General features: G+C 39.4%; 1 long non-coding RNA gene across 4 annotated transcripts; it reads left to right on the top strand.

The window, feature by feature from the left end:
* Window positions 1-1,178: 1,178 nt before the first annotated feature.
* LOC125498942 (uncharacterized) lies at window positions 1,179-16,109 on the top strand. Of its 4 annotated transcripts, none has more exons than XR_008969845.1 (4): window positions 1,179-2,852; window positions 3,978-7,624; window positions 13,065-13,196; window positions 13,253-14,826. It is a non-coding gene; the product is annotated as an uncharacterized LOC125498942 (long non-coding RNA). The 4 variants fall into 4 exon arrangements; XR_008969847.1 differs by lacking the exons at window positions 13,065-13,196; window positions 13,253-14,826 and adding an exon at window positions 15,916-16,109 and having other exon boundaries at window positions 2,189-2,852; window positions 3,978-5,384; window positions 7,554-7,624; XR_008969846.1 differs by having other exon boundaries at window positions 1,182-2,852; window positions 13,065-14,827.
* The last annotated feature ends 794 nt before the right edge of the window (window positions 16,110-16,903 follow it).

The following is a 16,903-nucleotide window of genomic DNA, read 5'->3' as shown; positions in this document are numbered from 1 at the left end:
TTCCTAAGCTGTGCCAGTATTTGTTCCTGTCACGGGAATAGAACTTAGTTCTTTGGAGAATTCAACACCAAACATATTATACCTTTACTCAACGTTAACATGAAGAATATAATACACCCTAATAATATATTCTAATCTTCATTCCAAGCTTGATTCTTCATCTTAGGAACATCTTCACTTCGATCTTGATTAATTCTCTTTTCTTTAATATTCGATCAAGTATTATCTTTGTTCTTCAATGAATAATCTAGTAACATCACACATGAAATAATACAAGTATGTCTTTTGTGCTTAAGTAATCTTCAAAACTTACGGTCAACAATTTCCCCCTTTTTGAAGATGGCAACAAAGGCATACTTCACAAAATATATAATATATATAATTGAAATGAGTTAGATAAAATTTACTTAACCAGGTTGAACTAAATTTTATATTCGACTTTTATTTTATATTGTAAACTTAGACAAAAGGTTCACTGCCATTCTCTTTGAAAAAGGGAAACCATGAAACAAGGCAAAAATTTATAATTTACTCTTATTGCCTTTCTCTTTCCCCCTTTGGCATCTTCAATACCAATATCTCGTGATTTCGAAAAGAAGAATCTCATCCATACAAACTCATCACACCACCAAATTGGTTAGGAAAAATTGTTAGTATAAGGAAATAATGCATTCAACTCTCAAAACCGCAATCCATGAATATTAGTCATTCAAAGATGTACACATGCACATAAGGTTTAGACTTAATATTATCAAATTAACATAGTTCCTTAATAGCACCGAAAGAGAAGAAGAGAAGAAATGACAAAACAAAGAGTAATGTTCCCGAAAATTAACTAAAACACACAAAAATAAGAAAGAGTAGTGTTTAAGGCTTAGGAGAGGAGGGGATTTCAACTACTTTTTCCACAACATCTTCTAATTTCTTCATCACCTCCAAATTACTGCTCTCTACTTTTTCAAGATGCTTTGACGCGGTAGATTTCAAATTCGTGACATTCGTGTTAAGTTGTGTAATAGCTATGTCATAGCATGTAGTTGGACGAAGATAACTTCATGACCCTTCAAAGCAACATCCGCTTTGTCTGATAACCCTTTAGCCAAACCATTTACATCCTTAACTTCACCCGTAAATTCCATCATTGCCTTGGAGTGCCCCATAACTAAGGTGAACAGGTAGTCCAACCTTTTAGCATGTTCAAGTATATAAGTAAATCCGATAGTAGGATTTTGTGAGGAAGAGGAGGGAAAATCAGGGTTAGGAACAGTAGAGGGTTCCTTAGGATTAGGAATAGCAGGTTGTTCCTCTGTATTGCGAAGAACTATTTTATTTTCCTTGGGAACAAGGGAGGTAGATTTTGTGGAGGTAGGAGAAGGTTGGGATTTTTATGGAGAGGGAAGAGTAGGAGAAGCAGTTTGTAGGGTAGTCTCCATGGGAACATGAGAGGGTGCACTCAAGGGAGAAACATAACTCGGAAAGTCTGCCTCCGTAATTAAAACGGGCTCCTCCTCCTCCTCATCATCACCATTATCACCAAACACAAAGATAGGTGAACTCAATACCTTCATATTTCGAACCCTTTTACTTGTGCAAGGAGCTTTAGGAGCCGGTTGTTTCTTTTTCTCCATTTCTCCATTTCCGTAATCTTCCCTTTTCCTTTTTCTTTTTCTATTTTTTCTTTTTCAATTTTTTCATTTGCAATTTTTTCATTTTTCTTTCTTTCTTCTTCTTTGCCGATTTCATCCTATTCACCATCATCATCACTGTGTTCCCTAGAGATGGGAACAACAAATTCTTCATCCTCATTTGCATTATCAACCACATTGACTCGGCCTTGAGTCACAATTGCACCCACCACACTTATGTTCACGTTATTCAAAGCCTTTGAATTTAATATATTTCCCATTGAAATATCGATAGCGGACAAACCTTTAAGATCAACCTTAAATTTAATTAAGATTTCCGTAACTAAAGCACCATAACTGTAATAGCCCTATTTTTAAAAGCGTTTATTTAAACGTTAAATATAATTATTAAGTTAATTATGTTTCGCAAATTCTTATTTTATTTGAGTTGTGGAATGTGTTTTTTTTATTTGATTATATGAGATTATTTCTATTGTTATTATTTTGTATTTTGGGTTTTATGTAATTAGTTGAGCAATATTTCGCAAATTAGAAACCAAGTTGTTTTTTTCGTGGGAATTCATGAGGTCGGTTTCCTCTAGTCTTCTTGTGGCTTCTTTAATTGGGAAACAAAAACCCATCTTCCTTTCTCTCTCTTTCCCGTGGTACACACAAAACCCCAATCCCATGGAAAACCCGAAAACCCTTTCTTCCTTTCTCTTCTCGCCTGATGTCGCCGAAGTTTTCCTATCTCGCCGGCGTCTTTAGTTCACCGGAGCCGCGTCGATCGCCAGTGCTTTGCTTCACTCTCTCCCTCTTCGTCCTCCTCGCGCTTGCCCTGTTTGTCAATGTTCGTCGGTGTACTGATGTTCGCCAGTGGACGTCGGTTGGCGGGCTGCTGTTGTCCGTGGTCGATCGTGTTGCCACCACTACTGTCGATGCTTGCAGCCTCGCCGTAGCTCGCTCCCCTGCCGTGCGTGTTATCCCCTGCTCAATTGAGCAGAGGTAAATCACCTCTTTATTACAGTATTTGATTTCTTATTATAGTTTGCAAATTCGAAGCCCAAGTTGATGCTGTTATTGTTGTTGTTGCTCTGTTGTTTGTTGTTGTTATTGGTTCGTTGTTGTTGCTGTTGGGCAAATGCTACTGCCGTCCCATTCTCTCTCCGCCGAAATTTTGTTGGTGCTGGGTGTGGGTGATGCCAACTAAGCCAACGCTAGTACTAGGTAGTTTTTTTTTGTCTTGTTTTTCCTCTGGTGGATTTGTTGTTGTTAAATTGTTAATGTAATTGATATTGCTGTTTGGGTTTTGATAATTGTCTTGCAACAATATTTCTTCATTGTTTTGTGAAAAGTTCATCTATTTCAATTCGAAATCAGATTTAAGTAAGTTAGAAACATTATTTGTATTTGTATTTGATTAGATTTGTTTCAAGAAACTTAGTTGTTGTGGAGTTGTTACTCTGTCTTTCTGTTTTCTTATGGATGATTATATGAGTTTAAGTAAGTTATTAGCTAACTTTGGTTTGGTTTATTTCAGTAATTAAGAATTATGATTGTTTTGGGAAGTTTAGAATTGGCTATTGATTGTGGTAATTGGATTGAGTTGTAGGATTGAGTCTTACTTTTAGTTATATTTATGTTTCTGAGATGTACAATCGGTTTAAAGAATTTAAGATTTAGAGTTTGGAATTACGGTGGTAAAGGATTTCCAAATTGGGAATTAGTTGTGATTATGATTTCTAGTTTACATTAGTCTAAGTTTGGTAATTGATTATTGTCAATTGTTGTGAGGTGATTGTGGGAAGATAATTTTGGAGTGAAGAATCATTCAGGATTATGAAGATGATTGTGTTGTTGGAATTTTGAATGCGTTCAGGGAACTTTTATGTTCAGTAAAATGTATTACTTACGCCCATGTGTGTGTGGATCTCTGTTTTGTTTTTATAATACTTAAGTTCGTACTATGGACATAGATACGAATGTAATGATGAAATGTCATTGATTGATTATGAATATGCAACTGTTTTGCTGGCTTAGTTAATGAATTGAAAATAGAAAATGGGCAAGGTATGGGAGGATGGTTACTCTTTTGACCTGGTACGGTCGACTACGCTCCATAACGAACCTTGGGGGTAGTATTGGTGGGCTCCATAATGAACCTTGGAGGCAGCGTGTGTCCCTTTGTCCAAAGCTTGTACTTGCCACTGATTTGTTTAAGAGAGTGAGCTATGCCAGCGTTGTAACGAGATGAAAATAATTCGAGAAATAAAATGTTTATAACGGGATGAAGTAAAGGTTACGAGTTTTCCACTCATTTTGGAATTTGGGTTGTTTTGTATTTTCTCCCAGAATTTGCAGGTTGGTGTAAAGAGCTCGAGAATGGAAGTGAATCAAGATTATGATGTCGTCGTAGATTATGGATTAAGTTTGTATTTAGATAGCTGATTCAGGAATAGTTATATATTTCGTTGTATACAATATTTGGGAATATTAGTCGAGTCATTGGTGTATTTAATTATATGTTTCCGCTGCGAAGTAATTTACTTAAGAGTTAATTGTTGTTTATGGTTGTCGAGTGTGTTTCATTAGCAGCTCAGAAGAGCAGGCTGTTACAAGATGGTATCAGAGCAACCTTGCGACCATATGCCTAGTTGGCTACCTAGCGAGGGTAAAAGATTCTTGGGATTGTTTGAAATTGATTTGGGATTATTAGTGATTAAGAATTGATGATCGGAAATTAGGAAATTCGAAGGTTTAGTGTTTAAGTGTTTGCGCTTTTGCGTGTGCTATATAATTTCGTTTATGAAGGTGTATTATCTTGTATTGTCTATGATATGTGTTTCGAGAAAATTGTATGATTTGTTGAAGTAAAAGAATTTCAAACGACATCTCTACGAATGAGATGACTGGAATCTTATTCCGAAAATTTGGCCCTTTCTGTTTTCTTTGCTCCTCGATTTTGATATTGAGTTGAAGTGGAGATATATACAGAAGCTGATGGTAGAATTGCGGTTGGACGCCTGATATCTTACAAATTGAGATTTTTGTTTTATATAAATTATTATTTTCAAGTTTCGAGGACGAAACTTTAAATAAGAGTGGTAGTATGTAATAGCCTTGTTTTTAAGAGCGTTTATTTAAACGTTAAGTAAAATTATTAAGTTAATTATGTTTCGAAAATTCTTATTTTATTTGAGTTGTGGAATGTGTTTTTTTTATTTGATTATATGACACTATTTCTATTATTATTATTTTGTATTTTGGGTTTTATGCAATTAGTTGAGCAATATTTGGCCAAATTAGAAACCAAGTTGTTTTTTTCGTGGGAATTCATGAGGTCTGTTTCCTCTAGTCTTCTCGTTGCTTCTGTAATTGGGAAACAAAAACCCTTCTTCCTTTCTCTCTCTTTCCCGTGGTACACACAAAACCCCAATCCCATGGAAAACCCGAAAAGCCTTTCTTCCTTTCTCTTCTCGCCTGACGTCGCCGAAGTTTTCCTATCTCGCCGGCGTCTTTAGTTCACCGGAGCCGCGTCGACCGCCAGTGCTTTGCTTTGCTCTCTCCCTCTTCGTCCTCCTCACGCTTGCCTTGTTTGTCAATGTTCGTTGGTATGCTGCTGTTCGCCGGTGGACGTCGGTTGTCAGGCTGCTGTTGTCCGTGGTCGATGGTGTTGCGCACCACTACTGTCAATGCTTACACCCTCGCCGTAGCTCGCTCCCCTGCCGTGCGTGTTATCCCCTGCTCAAGTGAGCAGTGGTAAATCACCTCCTTGTTTTTAGTATTTGATTTCTTATTACAGTTTGCAAATTCGAAGCCAAATTTGATGATGTTATTGTTGTTGTTGCTCTGTTGTTTGTTGTTGTTATTGGTTCGTCGTTGTTGTTGTTGGGCTACTGCTACTGCTGTCCCATTCTTTCTCCTCCGGAAATCTGTTGGTGCTGGGTGTGGGTGATGCCACACTAACACTAGTAGAGAAAAACGAAAGGGTTGCGGTTAAAATAGGCCTAAGGGCCGCGTTTTTGGCCAGAAGCCCTTCACTAAAAGTGAAGGGCTGCGTTTTAGGCCCAAAACCGCAGCCCTTCCATGCAACCCTTCTTTGTATAAAGGGATGCGGTTTTGGGCCTCGAACGCAACCCTTCTTTGTATAAAGGGCTGCGGTTTTGACCATAACCGCAACCCTTTTGACCCAAAACAAAATTTTTTTTTGGCAATGTTTAACTCCTAAATATATTAAGAAATTTACAACAGGAAAAATCAAAAAACGAATCAACAAACAAACAAAACGAAACAATCAACAAGAACATCAAATTACAATTTACAGTAAAAAAAATAAAGAGAACAATTTAAGGCATTAACTATTAAAAAAACGAACAACAATAATAATCGAAATTATATATCAACAAGAACGAACGAAAATAAAAAGACGAAATTACATAACAACAAGAACAATTGAAATTTATAGATCTGAAAAAAAAATTATTGTCGAAATTTATAGATCTTAAAAAATAAAAAAACGAAATTAAATATCAACCAGAAAAATGAACGAAAATGAAAAAAAACAAAAATGAAAAAACAAACGAAAATGAAAAAAAACGAACATGGAAATTACAGATCATGATGAAACTGAAACCGTAAACTAAACTGATTCACAATGTATGTCAATCCAAAAACTTCAGCTTGGGTTTGAGAACGTACCATATTTTCGCAGGCTACAGAGAAGGATTATATATTAGTCTATTAGAACTATGAGTAACATTTAAAGCACAAGGGACTAAATTAGTGCCTACCATATTCCTGCGACCAAAATTGAAAAATTTGAGGAGTATTTTTCTAGAAATGCTCAGAAAATCTCATTTCCCAGTCAATATTCTGGCATAATTTCATCCTTAACCATCAAACCTGGTTCTTATGATGGTTAAGGATGAAATTATGCCAGAATACTGACTGGTGGTCTGCGCAAATGCCTGCGAGAGACGAAGGAGGTTGAGCGTCTATAGCCGGCGAAGAGGAGTTTGTGGTGAAAATTTGTTAGAGTGAGGAGAGAGAAAGATGAGGGCCGCTCAATGAAAATAATGCATGAGAGAGTTTCATTGATTATAAAGTGCGGGTTGCATTGTTTTAACCTAAGCCCATTAGCCCGCGAGAATTAATTGTAAAGGGCTGCATTTTTTAAAAAGCGAAGCCCTTTATTACTTAAAGGGTTGCATTTTTGCATTGACCGCAGCCCTTCGTTCGTGAAGGCCTGCGGATTTTGGGCTAACCGCAGCCCTTCACTATTAAGGGCTGCGTTTTTAGAAAAACGCAGCCCTTGCATCGCATCCATTCCGTTTTTTCCCCTAGTGTAAGCCGACGATAGTACTAGGTAGTTTTTTTGTCTTATTTTCATCTTGTGGATTTTCTGTTGTTAAATTGTAAATGTAATTGATGTTATTGTTTGGGTTTTGATAATTGTCTTGCAACATGATTTCTTCATTGTTTTGCAAAAAGTTCATCTATTTCAATTTGAAATCAGATTTAAGTATGTTAGAAACATTATTTGTATTTGTGTCTGATTAGATTTGTTTCAAGAAACTTAGTTGTTATGGAGTTGTTGCTCCGTCTTTCTGTTTTCTTATGGATGTTCTTATTAGTTTAAGTAAGTTGTTAGCTTTTGGTTTGATTTATTTCAGTAATTAAGAATTATGAGTTGTTTTGGGAAGTTTAGAATTGGCTATTGATTGTGGTTGTTGGATTGAGTCTTAATTTTAGTTAGATTTATGTTTCTAAGATGTAGATTCGGTTTAAAGAATTTAAGATTTAGACTTTGGAATTATGGTTGTAAAGGATTTCAATATTGGGAATTAGTTGTGATTATGATTTCTAGTTTAGATTAGTCTAAATTTGGTAATTGATTATTGTTAATTATTGTGAGGTGATTCTGGGAAGATGATTCTGGAGTGAAGAATCATTCGGGATTATGAAGTTGATTGTGTTGTTGGAATTTGGAATGCGTTCAGGTAACTTTTATGTTCAGTAAAATGTATTACTTACGCTCATGTGTGTGTGGATCTATGTTTTGTTTTTATAATACCTAAGTTCACACTATGGCCATAGATATGAATGTAATGATGAAATGTCATTGATTGATTATGAATACGCAATTTTTTTTGCTGGCTTAGTTTATGAACTGAAAATAGAAAGTGGGCAAGGTATGGGTGGAGGATGGTTACTCTTTTGACCTGATACGGTCGACTACGCTCCATAATGAACCTTGGGGGTAGTATTGCTGGGCTCCATAATGAACCTTGGAGGCAGCGTTTGTCCCTTTGTCCAAAGCTTGTACTTGCCACTAATTACTCTAAGAGAGTGAGCTATGCCAGCGTGTAACGAGATGAAAATAATTTGAGAAATAAAATGTTTAACGGGCTGAAGTAAAGGTTACGAGTTTTCCACTCATTTTGGAATTTTGTTTGTTGTGTATTTTCTCCCTAAATTTGCGAGTTGGTATCAAGAGCTCGAGAAGGGAAGTGAAGCAAGATTATGATGTCGTTGTAGATTATAAATTAAGTTTTTATTTAGATAGCTGATTCAGGAATAGTTATTTATATTTCGTTGTATACAATATTTGGGAATATTAGTCGATTGATTGGTGTATTTAAGGATATTTTTCCGCTCCGAAGTAATTTACTTAAGAATTAATTGTTGTTTATGGTTGTCAAGGGTGTTTCATTAGCAGCTCGGAAGAGCAGGTTGTTATAACCAACCACAAAACCATTTTCTATGCAATGACTCAAATGTTGAATCATTTAGGAAGGAAAGTGAATGGGCTTTTTAGAGGTAAGGCAATGTATATAGATGAGGTCTAACATGCTAACTTGAGCACGTGTAGATAAACGGGGTAACACAACTTTCTTGAGGATATGGAAAAGAACTTTGTGGAAGGGAGATATGAGGTTATGGTGTAGGAAAGTCATTGCCCCACGTTTTCCACCATATTTTTAAATCAATTCATCAAACAATATATCAGAAAACGGATACGACCCCCTCTGTTACTTAAAATAAACATTCGTTCGCTTCACAGGAACTCCAAATAGTTTTTCCAGATTTTCAGCATTAAACTCAATGTTCATTCCCCTAACTTTGGCCGTACAGCTTCCAACATCATCCACCTTAAAACTAGCACAAGATTCATCCATTGCTTTGGGAATTAGGGATTGCCCATAGCAATTTTCAAAAAGATTTCCCCAATTTTGAACTTTCACAATTACAAGTAATTGTTTGAAGTTAACACGCCTACACCAACTAAAATCAATGCATAAACTAAGAACATATCGGTCTTTATTGGATTTCTTTGAAGAGCTTGAAGAAACTTTCATTTTCTTAGTTGTTCCTCTCACGGGAACAACAGATTCCCCGTCAATTGATGCGTGTTCATCTTCCATCTCCATCTCAGACAATTCCTCGGTTTGCTTACGTTTCCTTAAGATTCTTTTGGGAGTTAGAGAAATATCCATGGGAGTTGGAGATTCTATGTAGGTTGAAGAATGAGAGGGTTTTTTGGATTTTTGTCGGAAGTGGATGTGAAGATTTTTTATTTTTACCATTTTGGTATGTTAGGTGGTTTTTTAGGGGAATGAAAAGGTGTGTTTTGGAAAAGTGGTGATTTGAAGTTTAATTGAAGACGAACAATGAAGTTGAAGAGAAAAAAAAATCAAACCTGTCTTGCACAGGATTTTTAGGAGTAGAGAGAAAAAAAGATAAGACAAGAAAAAAAATGATAATAACTCCCTAACTAACTTGAGAGATATTAGGAGAGATCCGCCTACTTCAACAAGAGGTCGTCACCCCAATATAACCATGGCCAATATCATAGAGTCCCTAGTGTGCACACCCCTCTTACTTGGATCACAATAAATAGAAAGATGACAATAATTTTGTATTGTATATAATATTCAACCTATAGATAGATACAATATCATATAGGACAACTTGTTCAACACCCTTTCGGGCTTCATTTCCCTCAGTTTTATTTTTCTTTTAAAAAGACAATGTGCACAAGTTCTTCAATTTGATACTCGTACAGTTTCACAAGCCTTTTTAACATATAACATATTCTAGTCATAGGTTCTCTATAAGAATAATCACATACTAATACTTCAGTAATCTTTGTTCCAAAGTAATCACATGGTAATAAAGATTTATAGTATAATCAATATTATAATAACATACTCTACTTTTATAGTACCATGAGAATTATATTCTTATAATAATAATTACGAACTCATAAATTCATAACATTAGTCTATAAATTATTTATCACATACATAACCACATAATCACTCAATCACATAGGTAACAGTTTTACAACGAAAAATTGAGTACGATGGATTTTGAAATTACCTCGAGTACCTCAGATACGAATAATATAATCGCCACTAGAAAGTTCCTACTACAAAATCTTGATACAATAATAAGTAAATGAACCAAATTAGTCACTTATTTAATATCCGAAATTACTAAGTTCATTAATTGAAGGTAGAAGATAATATAAAAGTTTTCATCAAATAGAAAATGAATTGTCAAAAATTGTAAACGAGGACTGTTTCTGCTAAGAAATTGAGTGTGTTTAAGATGTGCTGATTAGGTGTTCGGGTTAGATCTAGTTGTCCTGATTCGATCGCCCGTACGTCGGAATCCTGCAAAAGACAAAGGTTAGGCTGCCCCGGGGGTTATTCCAGGTTCGAGCTAGAGAGATAAAGTCTAGAGAGAGATGCTCTAGTTTGCTAGGTAAGAACTTAACAGCTGGAAAGCACCCAGGTGGTCATAGGAAGCCCACCCAGGTGGCAGGGCCACCTGCTGGGCCTTTTCTTCCTCATAATTGGGCCAAGGCTGTAAATGAGCACAAAAAATTAGCCCCACGCTAGGGCTGGGGGATCATGGAATCTTAACTGAGTGTTGCCCACTCCTGGAGGAACCTTAATCGACTTGAACCTTTTCAATGGAGGAGCTGGATGGTAGGGGATCCAATCGAGGGGCGACCCAGTCTTGGAGGAGGGAGATCCAACCTGCTATGATGGAGCAAGGTAAAGGCCGACCTGGTCCACACTAGGGGAAGGGAGGTCGACCCGGTCTCCTAGAAAATGGGAGAAGAGAGAGGGGGGGGGGACCCGGTCCCTTGGGAAGAAGAGAGGGATGGTGCCAACCCAATCTCTTGAGAAGGAGAGAGGGGGAGCCGAACCAGTCTTTCGAAAAGGAGGGAAGGGGGGGGTCGACTCGGTCTCTCTATAAGGAGATAGGGGGAGCCGATCCAGTCTTCTGAGAAGGATAGGGGGGAGCCGACCCGGTCTCTCGAGAAGGAGAGAAGGGTGGTGCCGACCCGGTCTCTCGAGAAGGAGAGAATGGGGGTGCCGACCTGGTCTCTCTATAAGGAGAGAGGGGCAGCCGACCCGATCTCCTGAGAAAGAGAGAGGGGGAGCCAACTCGGTCTCTTGAGAAAGAGATGGTAGCCGACCCGGTCTCTCTAGAGGGAGAGAAGGGTGGAATGATGACTCGGTTGATGCTTGGACGTCACTCGGATGAGGGGATAATGATCTCCAAGCTTGTCCAAGTCGGTTGGACGCCACTCGGATGAGGGGCTAATGAGCCCCAAGTATGTTCGAGTGGGTTGGACGCTACTCGGACGAGGGGCTAATGAGCCCAAGTATGTCCGAGTGGGTGCCTCCAATACTTAGCCATTTTTTACTAAGAAATGGCTCGGGAAGAGAGGCGAAGGCCTCTTTGCGCCGAGTAGGTTGGATGCCACCCGGATGAGGGGTTAATGAGCCCCATGCTTGTCCGATTGGGTGCCTTGAACGACTGGTTTGAGCTGGCGAGCTCAAATGTCGAGTTCGCATGCTGGGTAAACTACTTACATTCCTTGGAGACCACGTGGCGTTCGTGGAGTCTTCAATGGTGAATAGGCAAACATTTGTGGCGTTTTGACTTCTCTAGACCCCGACTGTGGGGCCAATGAATGCATTTGGGCCAGAGAAGGCACAACAAGGGACTCGAAAGGAAGATCCCGGTCCATTATCCGACGTGGGGTGGCACATCGCTCGAGGTTGCCTATATATATGAGGGGTGCAGAGAATTTGGAGATCACTTCTGTCATAATTTCTCTCTCTAGAAAGTGAAATCTTCTCCTTCTCTCTATAAGTTCGAGTTCTCCATCGCCTGACCAGGTACTTTTTTTTTTTTTTAAGTCCTTTTTCTTTCCTTCTAATAAAATCGGCCGACCCCGTTTGTTGATAAATAATTGGGTGCTCCTCCCAGTCAGTGACACCCCGAACCTCGCCTCCCTATAATTTAGCAGAGGAGGTTAAGGGAATGAGAATGGTGCTAGTGTCAAAATTAATAAGTTGTCTGGATCCCTCGACCATGCCCGATGCACTCTCCCTCCCGAGTACTCCTTCGCAGGCAGAAGAGGAGGAGGTCGAGGGCCCCTTTCCCCCTTCCTTTGGAGGTGTCCCTGGCTTTTCCTTTTTCGAAGAGTTACATAGACAAGTATCTATCGGAAGGGTGTAGTTAGGATAACTATGTCGGGCGATGAAGGTGAAGCGTCCACGTCCGGCCTATGTGAGTATCCGGATTTGGATCAAAAGGGTGCTCCGGGCTCAAAATTTCCCCTTCCTTCAATAATGAAGGCGTATCTAGAAGACCCTCAAGGCCAAGCCGCGAGATTCCAAATGAAGGATCCATATCTTTTAGTTCGACCGGATGCGTGTCATACAATTTTGGCTCCTCCTCCGTGTTGTATAGCTTTTTAGTACAAAGCCATAGAGATGGGCCTTAGGTCTCCTTTAACTCAGTTCGAGAAGGACCTGATTAGCGCCTACAACCTCTGCTTGGGCCAGATTTCTCCTAACTCATGGGGATGGATATTGGCCGTTCATGTTATTTATGAAATCATCGGGGTTAAGCGGACTGTGACTTTGTGGAGCCATATATACAAGCTGGTAAAGATGATGACTGGTGAGCACGAACCAGATTGGTGGTGCTTCTAGGCCAGGAGGGGCTATAGATCGGTACTGGACCTCTCATCTTTCTTGAAAGGGTTTCGACAGGGTTCCACCTTCGTCTTTTTCGGAGGATAGTGGGGTGTGCCGACCGTGCCTTCTTCTTTAGAGCGGAATCATGGGCTTAACTTCAAGGTGCCCGAGTTGACCGATGATGAGGCCGTAGCCGCTTGTTATATGCAGCTTGAAGCCAAGATAGTCGATGGCGGGGAGATTTTTGTTGGAAGCAACTGGCTTCCGAGCTGCAAGTTGTTTAAGAACGAGAACTTCTTGGCCACAATGGGATTGAGTCCGGTTTACCAAGGGTAATTCGGCAGAGGGGTTCCGGTTCACTTTTGCCTTTTGTTTAAATTTGTCTTTTGTTTAAAATTTGCCTTTCTATAACTGTTTGTTCCTTCTACAGAAGCTTCTCTTGCGTACATAAAAGAAACCGACCCAGAGATGGCCGAGCGATTGACTTCTGCGACTCTGAAGGCGGCTCGGATCTGTGCCAAGTTGAACGTTAAGACAATGAAGAAAGCCGGTTGCGCCTAAGGTATTTTCGTCCGAGCCCATCTTTTCGTGTTTTTTACTAACACTTGAGTTTTTCAGGACCCGGCCAATCCAAAACCTAAGAAGCGCAAGGAGCGGGCCGATGACAAGTTTGCTTTGACTAAGAAGGCTTTGGCCAAGGCTAAGGCAGAGAAGGAGGCTGCCAAGAAGGCGAAGCAAATATTAATGCTTCGGTCGAGGTTAACAGCCCCCGAGAGGGGTCCTGGGAAGGCGAGACAGACATATCGCTGCATGCGTCTGACTTCGTCCCTGTTGGTAGCTCAGTATATACCCCTACTCCTTCCCAGACCGACAGAACAACGACTGAGGCGGTCGTCCCTTTTACAAAAATGTCCAAATAAATCTTAACAGTTTTCCATCAGAATGACCAATGTTGCGGAGAACCGCATACATTTGTTCGAGGAGGTCAAGGAGTTTAGGGACAAGGAGAAGAAGCACTACGACTCCATATGGACAACGAAGGAGGAGAAGCGCGGCTTGCCGAGGCCCGACTGGATGAGGCCAACAAGAGAATCGAGAAGGGGGAAGTCGCTTGGAAGACCGAGCGGGACGACTCGGAGAAGGAGAAGAACAAGCTTGAAATAACCAAGTCCAGCGCCGAGCTCACCGAGACTGATGCTGAGGCCAAGGTTCCCCAGATCCAGGCTGATTTGGATCGGATTAAATTCAAACTGAACACGGTCGAGGCGCAACTGAAGGATGCCGAGGCGCAGCAGAAAGGAGGTCGAGGAGAAGGCCTTCTAGTCCGAGGAGCAATGGTTCGCTCAGTGGCAGGCTTCCGAGGCTGGCGATGATTATAACGTCGAGGTTAGCCAAAGCTGCATTTTGTTAATTGCAATCTTCTATTTTATATAGAAATGCGCAAGTAATATTTTTACAAGTAATATGTTTCCACAAGCAATGAATTATAAAAGGACTGAATGGACTGGCTAAGTCCCATTCGTATTTAATGAACGATAGGGACTGGTTAAGTCATGTTGCTTACAAACAGTAGCTTAGTAGACTGGTTAAATCCGACTTAGTACCAATAATGCCGGAATAGCTACAAAAGGACTAGTCAAGTCTTGTTGCTTACAAAATGAGTTGAGTGGACTTGCTAAGTCCGACTTAGTACTAACAATGCCGAATTGCCATATTTCTTCGCTATGGAATATCTTTAGCCCGTGCCTCCATTGCAAGTGACAAAAGCTACACATAGAATTTCTTAAGGTTGTCAACATTCCATAGTCGGGCCAACGGGACCCCTTCGGGTGATTCTAACCGGAATGTGTCGAGTTTGATGATCTTGTCACTTAGTAAGGTCCATCCCAATTCGCCCCCTGTTTCCCTTTAAGGTGCGATAGCCCAGTAGCTTCCACTTTCCGAACGACCCAGTCTCGAGTCGGATTGGTTTGGCCTTTACTCGTCTGTTGAAGTGCCGAGTAATATTTTCCTTGTACCGAATGGATCGCAACAAGGCGTTGCCTCGGTTTTCAAGTAGCAAATCCAAGTTACACTACAAGAATAACGCTCATCAACGACGGGAAATCTTGTTGTTAATGGAGCTTTTCTCGTCGCAGACGCCTTTTACGACGAGATTTCCGTCCCGTCGTCCCCGGTCGCAAAAGGCTCCGTCGCAAAAAAAATTACGACCAGTTTGGACGAGTCGTCGTCATTGATTTTTTACGACGAGGTGGAAAACTCGTCGCAAAACGTTGTGTATCTGCGACGAGATTACCTGACGCAATTCAGTTTTTAAAAATTCAAATGATTCTTTTTACGACCAGAATTTCTTGTCGTAAATCTCATTTTTTAAAGTCATTGTTGACGTAACTACGACTAATTTTCGGTCGCAATTATACTCTTGGAACTATTTCATTACACCACTAGACCATAATTCTTGTCGCAATTCTTTTTCATGCATTTCTTGCAACACATTTTACGGCCATAATTCTTGTCGGTGTTCTTTTATTAAATGATTTTTATAGCACATTTTTACGTCCGCATTTGTTTCGTTTTTTGCCGGACCAGATTGTTACATTTTGCGCCCATTCTTGCTTTGCATTCACTATATTTACTTGTAAACCATATACCACTCACTCCGAATATCGTGATAAAACATAATTCATAAGTACATAGATGTCCAAACACAAGTACCAAATAACAAAAGTATCTACAATCTTAGCTAACGGTTCAATACGATAAAAAAGTCTAGAAAGTTTCACAAGCTAAAAAATCATAGCTATTGTAATTCTTCCACATTGTAGAAAATGTATGACCCACAATGTTAGTCCATATCACTCCAACTCAAGCTTCATGTAAGGATCTCCTCCTCATGTCATTGTTATTATTAGTTTTACCCAATCATGAGTCGCCTCGCTACTAAGCCCTCAAAACAAAAGGTAACAAATTATAAATTACAATGTATAAATTTTTAGCACATAACAGACAAAATAGAAGTATAAATACAATGAGCAAAAAAATTAGTGTAAACTATGAAAATTCAAATGATTCAAACCATGCAACAAGTTGTGGGTTATCCATCTATACCTTTTATCCAACAAGTGATTACTCCATAAGCCTAAATGAAAAAGGCATGAACGAGATGCACAAAAATTGAACCTGACTTGATTTGATGATTTTATCATACAAAGCAATGATCTTACAATCCTATATCATGATATAATCTTTGATACATATTATGATACTAACATGAACACCAGATATTCAACCGCATCACGAGCTCTAGCAAAAATCCTACCGGAGTTTCCAGCACTAAAAGCAGCCTATAGGAGTTTATGCTACAGGGATAGTTCATGAAAGCACATAGCAAACTACAAAACATCATGAGATGAAGAATGAAGGACAAACAATATTCCGAAACCTGCCAGTGCCAGTTTGGAAGCTTACCTTTGATGTTCAAGGTGGTGGCGCTGGCTGGCACACAAAAAATGAAATATCTTTTTCAGGTCCCAGGACAGATCATGTTCTGGCAACGACAGCGATATTCAGAAACACAGCCACAAATAATTATTTAGAATGTTAAGTTCCCCATCTTGCTGGTACAGCTAAAACTAGGAGTGCCCACAATGTGGGTAAAGGCAAGAGTTTGTGTATTTAGGCAACATCACAGCATTACAGGTGCTATAGCACTTCCAGCATTCCAACAACTTACTGGACCCTCAGATCAGATTTTATAGCTAATGATATTAGCAATCAGAGTGGTTCAGAATGTGACCCTCAGATCCTTTCCGATGTTGGGAGTTTATACCTCAGAGAAGCAGCAGAAAATGACAGTAATGAAGATGATCATGACGTGCAGGATCATGCAAGTAGCTTCATAATTTTAATAGTATAATTTGATGCATATTACTGATTTTCACCAAAGTTAATATTGTTAATTGATTTAGTTGAGCTCACAGTTCAGATAGCTGATCTAGGACATCTATATTTTTATCTTCTACTAGGAATTTAGACTGAAAAAATAAAGCCGGTTTGATAGATAGTAACAAGTGATGGTCATACAGATGGATTTTATAAGTTATTTTGTGAATGAAGTCGCATGCCGATGTCCACGGTAATACTTATCCATTACCCAAGTATCTCCTTTTCTTCAGAAATCTCCATTAACATACATCATCAGTCGCAATACAGATAGTTCAGAATGTAATACAGAGAATTTCTCACAGCAAGAAAGAGAGTGAGGTCTGA

This window comes from Beta vulgaris, chromosome 6, assembly GCF_026745355.1.
Source record: "Beta vulgaris subsp. vulgaris cultivar EL10 chromosome 6, EL10.2, whole genome shotgun sequence".
NCBI classification, from domain to species: domain Eukaryota; kingdom Viridiplantae; phylum Streptophyta; class Magnoliopsida; order Caryophyllales; family Amaranthaceae; genus Beta; species Beta vulgaris.
The sequence above is the reverse complement of the archived record's forward strand: the minus strand, read 5'-3'. Positions and strand labels throughout refer to the sequence as shown.